Here is a 14777-nt window from a genome sequence, read left to right as displayed (position 1 = left end):
AACCTTTTGCTCTTGCACTTTTTCTTTTCCCATCTAGCTTCCTTACATTGTTATTTTCTTGTCTAATAGTCGTCCCATAAGCCATTGCCCTCCCGGAGATCCGAATGGGGGATATTTTACCTCCGTAACTATATTTTGACATGCGAATGATCATTATATTTCTACTGTCAGCAAACTACGGAAAGATGGAGTCCCGTTCCCTTCAACCCCACAGTATCCCAGTCTTTAAAGCAACTCTGACGACGCCTGGGACTAATGCCCAAAGTGCCCTACTAATCGCTATCATTTTCACTAACTTGGTTACTAGAGAACTGTTGCCTTCTCCAGAAAACTGTTTGTCTGTATACTCCATTTAGACAATTCGGTAGTTGTGGCCCTTCTGGTAGTGAACTACCGCCGACATAGTTCTAAATTTCACTGTAGCATGCAATCCTCCCTTCCGACACATAAGTGTCTTCGTAAATATGGTGTTTATATTCTATATAACTTAATTAAAACAAAGTTCCATTGTGTAACAAAATCAAAAGCGTAGTTTATTAGACAAATAGTCCTACAAACTATAAATATATTAGTTATAGTGACCTTGAAACTGTCTTACGTGTCTTTTTTATCTATAATTAAAATGCCTGCTGTTAATTATATCTGAAACTAGGTAATGCATTAAAATAATACATTAATAAACATCAATATCAAGGAATACAGGTTTATTTTGCCAAATTTATTAAATGCCCACGTTCCTGCTCCCGGATAATAATAAGAATAGAATGAAAATTAAGAACTAACTTTATTAAAAGTAGTTGAAAAATGCTGTAAGCATTAATTATAATGTTGGAAGAAATACGTAATAAAAATATTAAATTCTTAGTTTAATCATTGACCCTAAGGATTCCCAAAAGAAAATGAGGAGGAGATTTCTGGAAAAATGAAGAAATCTTTTAGTTTAACGTTCTACGATTATTTCCTTTAGGCTAAGGGAGACGATAATAAAGGCAAGTGAATGATTACGGAAGAACTAATGGATTGATAATGTGGGCGAAAACGGGAAAACCCCGAGAAAACCCACGGACACGATGTTGTTCACCACAAACTTACTTGGCCGGCTATCGAACCAGAGAGCGCACGCATCAGAGATAAGCGCTCTGCCACTCAGCCGCCGTGTATTCAGAGGGCTATCCACTATCACAAAAATGTTTTCGAATGAAATTGTTACTAATTTCTTTAATATTTCTACAGCATATTACAGAAATTGCCATAAAAGAAACACAGAACTAGTTGGTTAACAATATCTGAACTCAATTTGATAACAAAAGTTACAATATGTAATAAACAGGAGATTGTTCTTGATGTTCCTAAAGTTATAGTTAAGAGAAATTTTATACAGTATAAAATAATTGATAATGTGCAAATTATGTTTAGTTTAATGTACTCAAATAACGAACAGAAATCATTTTCTTGAAGAACTTACCAGTCAAAATGGATAGAGTGGTACTTTTCCCAGCCCCATTGTGTCCAAGCAACACTGTAATTTCTCCTTCGTAGATATTTAATGAAATTCCATCAACAGCAACAACATCTCCTCCACGAGATGTAAATCTCTTTCTTAAATCTTTTATTTTAATTCCTACCTTACGATTGTTGTCCTCTTGTTCGAAATATTCGGAAGTTCTGATTACACTACGTAAGTCATGATAATCCGTTTGAGACTGCTCTCTTAAACGCGCGAAATACTGTGACAAAATATGAAAATAGCATTAAGTGATATAAAATACACATTAATTGGAAGAAATATAGACCTTCAATACTTAACTACTATATTTAATTTCCATATTTTAAATTCTCATTTAGGGTGATGTAGGGCAATGGGTGACATTTAAGGATTTAGAAAAGCACTGTAAAATAATCCATTAGACACATTGAACTGAAACTTTACTCAAAACTTATACATATCTTTGACAACATAATAAAACCATTAACTCATGAAAAGTCTTAGTACATTTTTTTAAATAATGATAATAAATGCAGGTCTACAATTGGCGCTTTAGCCCCACACTTGGGGGCAAAGAGCGACAGCTATGCTCATTACTAATTGTTTATTTATTTTTCATATTCGATTTCCGGAGGGAACACTTGTGGTTCGAATCCCACTTGAAATTGTAGGTCCACGTCTCATACAGCCTCGTTGCTGAAAGATACGCTAAACATAAAATCAACTTAACAGCCCAGTAAAAATACGAAATAATCTAGGACTAACTGCAAAAGAAATGAAACCAATGCCATTGGTTTAATTTTATGTTCTTATTGAACATACAGAAAATATAGAAGAATCAAAATAGAACACCTTCAAAATGGACACTTTCAATATGGCGGCCAGCACACCTTCAGATAAATTATAGATATTTCATAATTAAATAATATATAGTTATTTGATCTTATTTCGAGAAAACTAGTAATTTTAGAATGAAAACTATTAACTCATTTTGTTTATCGTTCTTTAACCTTCATTTTGATACCCAAATCATTAAAATCGGGCTCATACTTCTAAAGTTATAGAGCAAATTATTTGTGACTTGTGGTTCCGCAGGTTAAAAATAGTAGCTGAGCAGGTATGTTAAAATAAACTTGGCTGTTTTCAGAACTTCCATAGAAACATATGTGCTGCGTTATTTTGAAAATTCATTATTATCATTAGTTGAAATGTTTTTAGATAATTTATAAGAATATTATTTTAAACTTGAATATACTATACTGGTTTTCTTTTAGGTTGTGACTTTTTAATATGCTAAGCTCCAGGAACTGTTATCTTCGCATTAACATTAGTACGATCTCATTCTTCTAATACATTCTTCAGGAAGGTTATCTTCCTTTAACAACGTTTTAACGTCACCAAGAGATTAGTCAATTTGAATCTGTATCATGATATTTATTGGTTGTTTCAGTTGAATCTTTACCTTATCGGTTGAATCTTTACGCAATCGGTTGACAGATTGCAGCAAATTATGCAGCCGTCTATTGTTTACTATTTGTTTTCCAGGGATAAGTTTAGATAAGAGAAGCGTCGAATTAGCTATCTACCTACACAGGAAGGAATGCAGATAGACTCATCTGGTCATCACTGTTTTTCGATGTAGTCCCCATAAAGCTCTATAGATCGTCGCCACTTTGTGGGCCGCGAAGAAATCCCAAAGAAAAATAGTCTTTGTCATGACCTGCAAACCACTGGGAAACAGCCTGTTGGACCTCTTGTCCGCAGGTTCGTCCCCTGTCACCAGTTGAGTTAGGAATTTGTCCTGGTCCTCCTCAAAGAAGTCCAATAAGTCTTAAGGCGGCATTTAGATTTGATGATAAATCATCAGGGGCAAAGATTTTTTTATCATATGCAAGAGAGATATTTTCTATTTACACACGGCGATATCGCTTGGAGATATCTCTCGCAGAGGTCAAAAAGTCTGACATCTTTCGGAAGTTATGCGAACTATTTCAGAAAAGAACAGGGCCACGATCTTTGGTTGTGGTGTGAGTGTGTGTGTATTCGTGAAATTACAAGTCCTGTTTCTTGGTAATTTGTGTTCCCGCCGTAGTAAAATAAAGAGCTTGAAATGGAAAAGAACGATTATGCGGCTTTTGCAATTATCACGTCCGTGGCAATGATATAATTGTGTTTATGTTTAAAAAAGAAAAGAAATATAGAACAGTGTTACCTATTTAGACATTTAAGAATCGTTAATCGTAAGCTGAAAGACAAGTTGGGGTTTTTCATTTATTTTATTGCTCGGGTTTTTCATTCATTTTTTTATTTGTGTCCACAGAATACATCTAAATTAAAAGATGTATTTAAACATACAAACCCACAGACACCCCCCCACCCCCCCACCCCCACACACATATATATATATATACCGTATTCTATATACTAATCCGTAACTGCGCAACTTCTCGTTAAACATTTTAGAATTTATGGTATCTTTAGATACCATAGCGTAAGTGTTGTCTTTGACCGCTTATTTAGGTTCTATAACAGGTATTTAGACCGGCTTTTTTATTGGCCAAGTCAAGAACATCCCAGATGTATTTTGGAACTAGATGGTCAACTTGGTGGCGCCAAGTGGGGGCGGAGGGAAGTGACTTATCCTTGAGGAAATTTCAAAACTTTTTCAAGCCTTTAGTTTCCAACATACCAGATTGAAACTTAGCATACGGATTGTATGCACCTTTGAGTATTTGTCAATTTTTTTTAGATCCCTATGTGTACTCGGGCCCGAGCCTCAGGGTCAAAACTATTCCGAGGGGGCGATTTTTTCAGAAAAATTCCGATTTTTCCCAATTTTTCCGCTTTAGGTGTATTATACACACATGTGAGTCATACCGTTGGAAAGGGCTCGTTATATTAAAGAAAATAGTGTTTGAGCCATGACTTTAGGCCAAATAGTAACGACGCAGTAAATTTTTATGATATGAGTTGAGTTGATTTTGAGTTTAAGGTCCTGTTCAGCAGCCAGGCTATGTGAGACGTGGACCTACTGATAAACGTGGAATTCAAACCACATGAGCTACCACCGGGAATCTAACCCGGGTCTCCCACGCCAAAGGCGCGTATGTTAACCGGTTAGCTACATGTGTGTGTGTGACCTAAATTCAGATTTTCAAAAAAAAATTCATCCCTTTGTTTGAAGATACAAGATTGAAATTTTGCACATCCATTGCGTACGTAAGTACGTATTTTCAAGAAATTTTCAGATACCTTCGTGAACCCAGGGCCGGGCCAGAGTCAGTGTCGGATGTAGAAGGTAAAAAATCGGGGAGCCAGTCAGACCCCAAACTATGATAGGTATATCATGACTTTACTATAAACTTTCAAAAATATATAAATAATAAATTATTTTTTCACTAAAAAAACTGGGTTCCTAGGCAGGGCCGCATTTAGGGGGGTGCAAAAGTGCACGTGCACCCCCGTTTATTTGTAAATATATCGGCCGTGGTGGCTCAGTGGTAGAGCGTTCACCTCTGGTGCATGGGTTCCTGGTTCAAACCCTGCTCCCGCCAAGTGAACTTTGTGGTGGACAAATACCGTGTACGTGAGTTTCCTTCCACTTTCTTCATTCCATCATTTCATTCATTTCTCATTCTCACCGTCTTCTTTAGCCTAACCGTTATAACCGTGGGACTTAAAACTAAAAAATTTCATTTCATTTCGTTCTAAATATACACTACCTAAAGTGAGAAGCTAGCAATGAGTTTTCCAAATAAACAGTTTAAGTCAATTTTCTGAAGGTTAAAGGAAAAGAATTCATCGAGACCAGACACTTAGCATTTCCAAAAGAATTCCTCATTCACATCACAGAACCTAAAGGCATTTAAAAAAAAAACAACTCAAATTTAATTCGAATGTACTGGTAGTTATTGCTGCACCCCCGCCCTCACAGAATCCCGGATCCGGTCCTGTACCGGGTGAGGCATTTAAAACAGTTTTGGGGAATATCTTGAAAACTGCAAATCGGATTTTAAAAAAGTTGTAACAAAAGTTGTTCGTCTCGAAGGAGGACATCGAATGATACCACACTCGACCCCCTGCCCCACCCCCGAGGATGGGAGGGGGTCAACTTTGAAATCTTAAATAGGAACCTCCATTTTTTTATTGTATATTCTGATTCTCCGTGAAAAAATACGTATCTTTTGTATTGAACATTTTTTCGTTGCGTGATAGATGGTCCTGTAGTCGACAAAAATCAAAATGGCTTACAAACACTTGAAAAATGAGGCATTTAAAACTGTTTTTGGGAATATCTGGAAAACTACAAATCGGATTTTGAAAAAGTTGCAACAAAAGTTGTTCGCCTCGAAGGGGAACATCCAATGATACCACACGCGACCCCCTGCCCCCACCATCCAGGGGAGGAAGGGGGCAACTTTGAAATCTTAAATAGGAACCCCCATTTTTATTGCATATTCTGATTCTCCGTGAAAAAATACGTAACTTTTGTGTTGTACATTTTTTTTCGTTGCGTGATAGATGGCGCTGTAATCGACAAAAACAAACATAGTACAAACGAATGACCTAGTCCCTGCTTCAATTTTCTAAAGTCGGGGGCTATCTTGCCAGATGTCTTATTAATATTCAAAGTCTAGTTTTGATTTTTGTCATATTTTCCGTTTGCCATTTTTTTATTGTTTACTTGTATTTATTTCATTCAGGTTTATTTCCTTTGCAATTAAATTAGTTAACCTATAAATGTAATTAGTTATCATTATTGTATTTTTTCTTACATTAATTAGCTTATAATACAATTATATTATTACTGGTGAGCTTATATCCGCGAACCACAGGCGCGGATCCAAGGAGGGGGCTATAGGGGCTATAGCCTCCCCCCTTGACGCTCAGGTATACACTGGATAAAATGGGCTTCAATCCTGCTTTACACTGGATAAAGCTGCAAACTATGGTTTAGCCCCTCAATTGATCATATCCTGGATACGCCACTATATATATATATATATATATATATATATATATATATATATATATATATATATATATATATATATATATATATCGGGTGTTCTAAAAATGGCGCCCACGGACCACAAAGCATTATTCTACACATCAAAATAAAGCTATATATATATATATATATATATATATATATATATATATATATATATATATATATATATATATTGGGTTGGCAACTAAGTTCCCGCCGTTTTTTAAATTGGAAATATCTGTATGGCATTAAATACTTTTGGCACGAAGTTGTACATCATTCGAAAGAGAATATATTGTTCTACCTAAATATATGTTTCGTTGTTACTAAGATACCTTTTTTTTTTTTTTTTTTTTTTTTTATTTACAGATCATTAACATAGAATGTCAAGTTGAGAAGAATGAGCATTTTCGACACCTCCTTCTTTTTGCCTTTAATCAAGGTTCTAAGGCCGCAGAAGCTACTCGCAACATTTGTGCTGTATATGGAGTGTGTGCTATAGCTGAAAGAAACGCCCGTGATTGGTATGCAAAGGTCAAAAAAGGAAATTTTGACCTCAAAGATGCCCCTCATTCTGGCCGTCCAGTTGAGTTCGATGAAGAGCGATTGAACCATCTTTTGCATGAAAATCCTCGTCAAACAACAAGGGAACTGGCAGAGACAATCGATTGCTCCCACATTACTGTAGAGAAGCATCTTCACTCGATGGGCAAAGTTCAGAAGTGTGGAGCATGGGTGCCTGACACTAAAAACGGCGGGAACTTAGTTGCCAACCCAATATATATATATATATTTGTATACCTTTCGAGTCGTCGTCTGGAGACATAAATTACACTATGTAGCAACGTCGCAAATAAAGAACCATAGATTAGATGTATCAATTTATCAAATAGTTATATCGAATCTTTCCAAATGGCAACTAAAGTCGATATTGATTGATACTGGCATCATTTATTAGTGAAGCAATCGATTTAACTGCTTTGTTGTGTTTGTAGAGTAATGCTAATGGCTTCAAGTTACTCTGCGACGTTGCGACATTGTGAAATTTTGATTCCCCATAGCGGTTGAAGCAGGCCCCGGCGGGCATTTCATCATACAACACTTTCGCCTTATTTTGACCTGCCGAAGAGTGCTCTGTGGTTCGTGGGCGCCATTTTTAGAACACCCGATATATATATGTAATATTCAAAACTCTGAAATTTTAGTTATGAAGTATCTATATACAATTTCTGAATTCGGAATTGAGTTGATTTTTTTAACGTCCTGTTCAGCAATAACAGGAGATAAGCACTAAAATGCTTGATTAACAAACCAGAGTAAGAACTGAAAAATAAAACAATATTGAATATGTCTACATCTACAATAAGGGTGGCTAACCCTTCTTAAGTTTGAGCGCTACTTTTGATTTCTGAAATCACTAGCGATCTACTGATTAAAATATAGACTAATGATGAGGACGTAATGGACAGTAAAAAAAGAATTAAAAACGAACCATAAAATTAAGATTATTTAAATATTAAAAAAACTAATTAATTCATTTTTATTTTCTCAAAAACCTTCATTTGTTATCATAAACTAGCAATTAGTCCATCGAGATAGGTATGCTTGATTGATACAAACAGTAAGACAGAACACCGCGGGCTACCTCTCACAATTACTTGTAGACTAGTAGAGCATGGTTGATGTGTTGACCATCTCTGGTCCACAATAAATTTATGGAAGAATTATTACAAATACCGGTACTGTATTTAATTTTAGGTTTATAATAACTTGTTTCGAAGATATGAACAAAGGTTTCAATCAAGGACGTGTCGCTTCTGATGTATGTGGTCTAGGATTCAATTCTCGGTGATAGTCGGTTTTATCTCATTTTAAACTATGGATCTACCTTTGCTTTAGCGGAGGTTAAATTTCATAAATCAAATCAAACCAAATTGAACGGTTAATTTGTTATAGCTTTCGTAGTTTGGAAGACTACTCGCATTTCATCAACAGAAAATGGGGAAAAGATATTTCTTTCCTTTTTGTCAACAGAACAGATCATTGGACGACAGGTATAAGCAAATTCTTAACAAAACCTGTTTTAAACAAGATATTTTCCGCTTTCCTTCCGAGAAGCTGGAAGCCAGAAAGAGTTGGAAGCGGTGACCTATTCGTTCCTTTGTTTCTGTACGGGGGGCTTTACCCGTGCGCAGCGGGATTTAACACAGCGCCCTTGGCGTGCGTGTCAGGCATCATTATGCTCCGCTCCTCCCTTCCTGTCCAGGGGGCTTTACCTGGCTTCCATGTGATAAGTTAGACAGTTTCAACTTATCGCATCGTATCTTATGCAAGAGAGATATGATGCGATAAACTAATTTAGACTTGATGATTTCTGAAATTTATCTCTACCCTTGATGATTTATCATAACGTCTAAATTCCGGCTAAGACACCTGCATTCGAGCAGTGCTCCAACTTCTGCAAATCCATTGTTCGCGGCGTCACACAAACACGCGTTGTAACACAAACACTCTGCTCACGGCCACTGCGTTGCTCCGACTGACCTCAAATTGCGCAGCGGGATTTAACACAGCGCCCTTGGCGTGCGTGTCAGGCATCATTATGCTCCGCTCCTCCCTTCCTGTCCAGGCGGCTTTACCTGGCTTCCATGTGATAAGTTAGACAGTTTCAACTTATCGCATCGTATCTTATGCAAGAGAGATATGATGCGATAAACTAATTTAAACTTGATGATTTCTGAAATTTATCTCTACCCTTGATGATTTATCATAACGTCTAAATTCCGGCTAAGACAGCTGCATTCGAGCAGTGCTCCAACTTCTGCAAATCCATTCTTCGAGGCGTCACACAAACACGCGTTGTAACACAAACACTCTGCTCACGGCCACTGCGTTGCTCCGACTGACCTCAAATTGCGCGGCGGGATTTAACACAGCGCCCTTGGCGTGCGTGTCAGGCATCATTATGCTCCGCTCCTCCCTTCCTGTCCAGGGGGCTTTACCTGGCTTCCATGTGATAAGTTAGACAGTTTCAACTTATCGCATCGTATCTTATGCAAGAGAGATATGATGCGATAAACTAATTTAGACTTGATGATTTCTGAAATTTATCTCTACCCTTGATGATTTATCATAACGTCTAAATTCCGGCTAAGACAGCTGCATTCGAGCAGTGCTCCAACTTCTGCAAATCCATTGTTCGCGGCGTCACACAAACACGCGTTGTAACACAAACACTCTGCTCACGGCCACTGCGTTGCTCCGACTGACCTCAAATTGCGCAGCGGGATTTAACACAGCGCCCTTGGCGTGCGTGTCAGGCATCATTATACTCCGCTCCTCCCTTCCGTCCAGGGGGCTTTACCTGGCTTCCATGTGATAAGTTAGACAGTTTCAACTTATCGCATCGTATCTTATGCAAGAGAGATATGATGCGATAAACTAATTTAGACTTGATGATTTCTGAAATTTATCTCTACCCTTGATGATTTATCATAACGTCTATATTCCGGCTAAGACAGCTGCATTCGGGCAGTGCTCCAACTTCTGCAAATGCATTGTTCGCGGCGTCACACAAACACGCGTTGTAACACAAACACTCTGCTCACGGCCACTGCGTTGCTCCGACTGACCTCAAATTGCGCAGCGGGATTTAACACAGCGCCCTTGGCGTGCGTGTCAGGCATCACTATGCTCCGCTCCTCCCTTCCTGTCCAGGGGGCTTTACCTGGCTTCCATGTGATAAGTTAGACAGTTTCAACTTATCGCATCGTATCTTATGCAAGAGAGATATGATGCGATAAACTAATTTAGACTTGATGATTTCTGAAATTTATCTCTACCCTTGATGATTTATCATAACGTCTAAATTCCGGCTAAGACAGCTGCATTCGAGCAGTGCTCCAACTTCTGCAAATCCATTGTTCGAGGCGTCACACAAACACGCGTTGTAACACAAACACTCTGCTCACGGCCATTGCGTTGCTCCGACTGACCTCAAATTGCGCAGCGGGATTTAACACAGCGCCCTTGGCGTGCGTGTCAGGCATCATTATACTCCGCTCCTCCCTTCTTGTCTAGGTAGATAACTTATTGGATACTCTTCGTACATTATCTGCTCTCTTCAACATGTCTTCCCGATTTTTAACGGTATTGACTGTTACCTGATAATATATACTTTATCCATGTTACTGCGTAGTTTTAATATTGTAGTTTCAAAATTATGTTTAAGTGATTAATCATTACTCAATTTCGAGGCAAGTTGAATATTCTTATGTGGAAAAACACTGTAAATATTCAACAATAAATCCGTAAAACTTCTTCAAACTACTTGAAGTAGATTTCAACTTTATAGTATTAGTTCTTCTAACCTAATAGTTTCAAAATAACTTTGGACATTTCAGTGTAAACTTGTACTTTATAAACACATTTGAATAAATAAATGATTTGAATATGGTCTCAGTTATACAATAAATATAAATATTGTGCTTTCCATCCCGCTTTATTTATATATGTGTATTAGACATCACTCTTACCTTGACAAAGGCGTTCCATGGCTTTTCTACACCATATTTTCCTGGCTTCATAGAATCAGCACACCATGTCACAAAACCATATAATATTATGTCTATGATGAATAAGAGAAACACATGTGCCAAAGATAAGTTGTTTCTAACTCCATACGTTGCTGTAATTAGGGATGGTTGCATCCCACCTGCAAATACAGTGCATTTAAACATTTCTGCAATTAACAGGGGACATATTTATAATAACCAATAAACCGCGAGGGCAAATTTGCTTTATTGCTAATTCGATGGTCCTGGATGTATTGTGGAATCCCTTTTCTGTAAAATTTCGCTTTTATTCAATATAATTGACTAAAATTTTCCACAGAAGTGTTCCTAATGTGTGGAACCACTCGTACAACATCCACAAATTCGACAAGACATGAATGAGACTATATGGTTTTTATATATGACTAAATACTATTCAATTGGGGCATATCACAGATCCTATCCGCAATATTCAATATAAATTCATTAAATACGAATAGATTCCTACGATGTATCAAACTAGGAAAAATCCTCAGAAATACGCTAATGTGGCAATATTTATCATTTACAATAAAAAAAACTAAAACTAAATTGCTGAAGCAACAGTCTCCTTAGGGGCCAAACCTATAAGCCGGCTTGACATTTATGACTTTAGAATGATGTGTGCTCAAAATATTGGCTCCCCTCTCCGTTAGTGTCTTTCTAAAACAGAGTTCACTCTTTCTTTCTTTCTTTCTTTCTTTCTTTCTTTCTTTCTTTCTTTCTTTCTTTCTTTGAAGTCGCTCCCCAATTGTCCTCACGATGATGGATGGACAACATTATGCCAAAACATTTTGGTGAGCACGAACGGTCACACATCTCTCCTCGGTGCAAACAAAGCAATGCCTGAAGTTGCTAATCTCACAGGAAGAGGTATTACAATGCGACTAGGGTGTTGGTAAATATCTTACAGGCACGTAGCCAAGGGGTGGGTCCGGGGGGTCCGGACCCCCCTTCAAGACCAGAAATTTAAAAAAATAAGGAAGGATGAAACAAAAAGAAACGAGAAATAGGAAGAATCAGCGTTAAAAATAAAAGCGAAAAATAAAAATTATTTTTCATCATCGCTTCTTTGTAGGGTATCAAACATGTTATTTCAGAAACGGTTTTCAACTGTTCCATTAACTTATCATTTGGAACAGACAGTAGTTGACGAAAAAATAGAAACAAAAAGTTATGTGGAAAGCAAGTTCTGTTAACATTTGATTGAACAGAGAAAGGAACGCAGATATTATAAAATATTTTACATTATTGAATACGTACTTTTTTTTTAATAGTTGAGGTCATAATGAAAGGAAAATATTGTTATATTTGAATGAACAGAAGGAGGAATGTAAATATTGTAAAATCTTTTTAAATCTTTTTAATATTCTTTTATTCGAGATTTCATTATAGTTTGTTACTAAAATACTTACTAACTTGTCCTCATTTTCTTGTCCTAACAAACCAATATGTGTTGCTAGTAAAATAATTTAGATTGATCAAGCTCCTGGTATGATAACCACAATATTTCATGTCACACTGCCCCCCCCACCCCCACCCCATTACGAAATCCAGACTAGACGAACCAATGTATGTTACCAATAAAATAGTTTAGAATAATCGAACTCTGGTGTGATAACCACAGTATTTCATGTCTCGGATCCCCCCCCCCTATTACGAAATCCTGGCTACGTGCCTGTATCTTATCTATAAATGTTACACCTTCAATTATTTTAAAGTTTTTGCATGTTATCTCTATGAAATGCCTTTATATGTTGTTAGAGGAATCTCAAACTTACTATTTTGGTGTTTCGAAATCACTGGAGTAAATGTAATGTGTAACATATAATCGATGGATTTTATGTCACTGGTTATTAGATATTAATAAAAAGGTGTCTCTAGGAATAATTTATATTATTTTGTACCGAAAAAGCTTTTTCGTTTTTGCCCATTCTCTTGTTTTTGTTGGTTAATCCCACTGGTAGGATGGACTAGCACGACGGATAAGCTCTCTCTATAGGTGGCCATAGTTGTGCTGGAACGTCAGAGAGAGGACGTATAATGATTGTGTTTCGCTGCTATTATCATAGTTTGTGATCGAGTTATTATATAAGAAAAAGGGTTCTATATACATAATCTACGAGTGATATTGAAAGTATATCTAATTCTGTTGAAGTGTAAAATTTGAATATGTTAACGGAGTATAAAGTGGACTGCTGTAACCTCATAGCAGTTACTAGTCCTATTTGATAGCTCGGATTGGCTTAATAAGGCAATGAGGTACGTAAGTTACTTGCGTTTTCCTTCCTTTATCAAATTATTTTTACATTTAAAAGCCCTTTTGTCATTTTGTTAATTTTGGACACTTTGCCTATAGCTTTTTCCGTTTCCTTTTTCAAGTGTATTAGATTTCTGCATTATTACCAATCTGCATGACTAATTAGAACAAGTTAGCTGTTACTGGGGTAGAATAGTTTATGCTGTTAGTTGGGTAATAGTTTAAGACTGAATCTGTTTAAATTCTCTTTCCGCTACCATGAAGACCATAATGCAATACCACTTGTTGAATTGTTAAATATATATAATTTTGATTTATGGGGTTTTTTGAAAGTTTAAATATACTGTTTGAATTTCTAAAGGAGATCTTTTGTACGAGTTTTATGAATTTACATCCTACTACCACTATTCAGGTATATGTATTTATAGCAATGGTTGTTAGTAGCGATAATAGATTAAGTATCTCTTCTATATTTCAGTGTGGTATTACGAAACCAGTAAAATTAATATCGGGGGAACCGATCGATGTGTTCTCCTCTCTCACCCATACGTATACGCTATTTTTCGAATTTGAGGATTATATGATTAATTTGAAATTAAAAAGATATCGAAGGCAGCGTAGTATAAGTATTGTTACACATCATTGTAGCACAATTCTATTAATTTTCTTTATATAGTAGGGGTTATAATCGTACGATAGTAAAGTTAATCATAGCTATATATGTTAAAAGAAAACGTTCAGTATTGCATAATTTATGGTGAATAAGAATTTCAGTATTGCTCGTAATGAAAGCGTAAATTATATGGGGTGTGAGATTGATACTGGAGGTTTCGGGTTCGATCCAAGTGTTGCTTTTGGATTTTCTTATTTGTTGAAGCCTATTAGTTGGTATATTATTACATGGACTGTGCTATACTTGTTAAATCGTAGTTTATCTCACTATTTGAACGTAACATGGATTTGTCTAAAGATGAAGAAACTGATGGTAAACAAAAATAAATAATAGTGGACGACGAGATTAGTCTTACGAACGTCGCCGGACCTATTAGAGGCGACCGGAGTGTTCTGTTTTCTGATAGTGATAAGGACCTTGAACTGATTACCCAAAACACTGATTATAATGTTAGAAGCTCCGATTGATTTGTCGAAATCACAATTGTGTGAAGTTGTTTATAAATGTGGAAATGATACGATGAGGCAAAGGATTTTAAATCCTATATTTATCAACCGTGGTAGTGAATCGAGTAGAGGAGGGTAATACCGCGCATCAAAATTTCTCTGTGATACCGTAATTTGTAATTGCTCTGTGAGAGCGTGATATTTGTAATTGCGAGTGACAGGTAGCGAACAATGAGTGAAACAATACATGTAACAGTTGGCTGGGCGCGCCATAATAACTGCGCAGTACATGTTGAAACACAAAATGGGAAAGTGCTTATAATTGGA

The sequence above is a fragment of the Thermobia domestica genome, chromosome 9, assembly GCF_964235325.1.
Source record: "Thermobia domestica chromosome 9, izTheDome1.hap1.1, whole genome shotgun sequence".
In the NCBI taxonomy this organism is placed as follows: domain Eukaryota; kingdom Metazoa; phylum Arthropoda; class Insecta; order Zygentoma; family Lepismatidae; genus Thermobia; species Thermobia domestica.
This window is presented reverse-complemented; position numbering follows the sequence as displayed.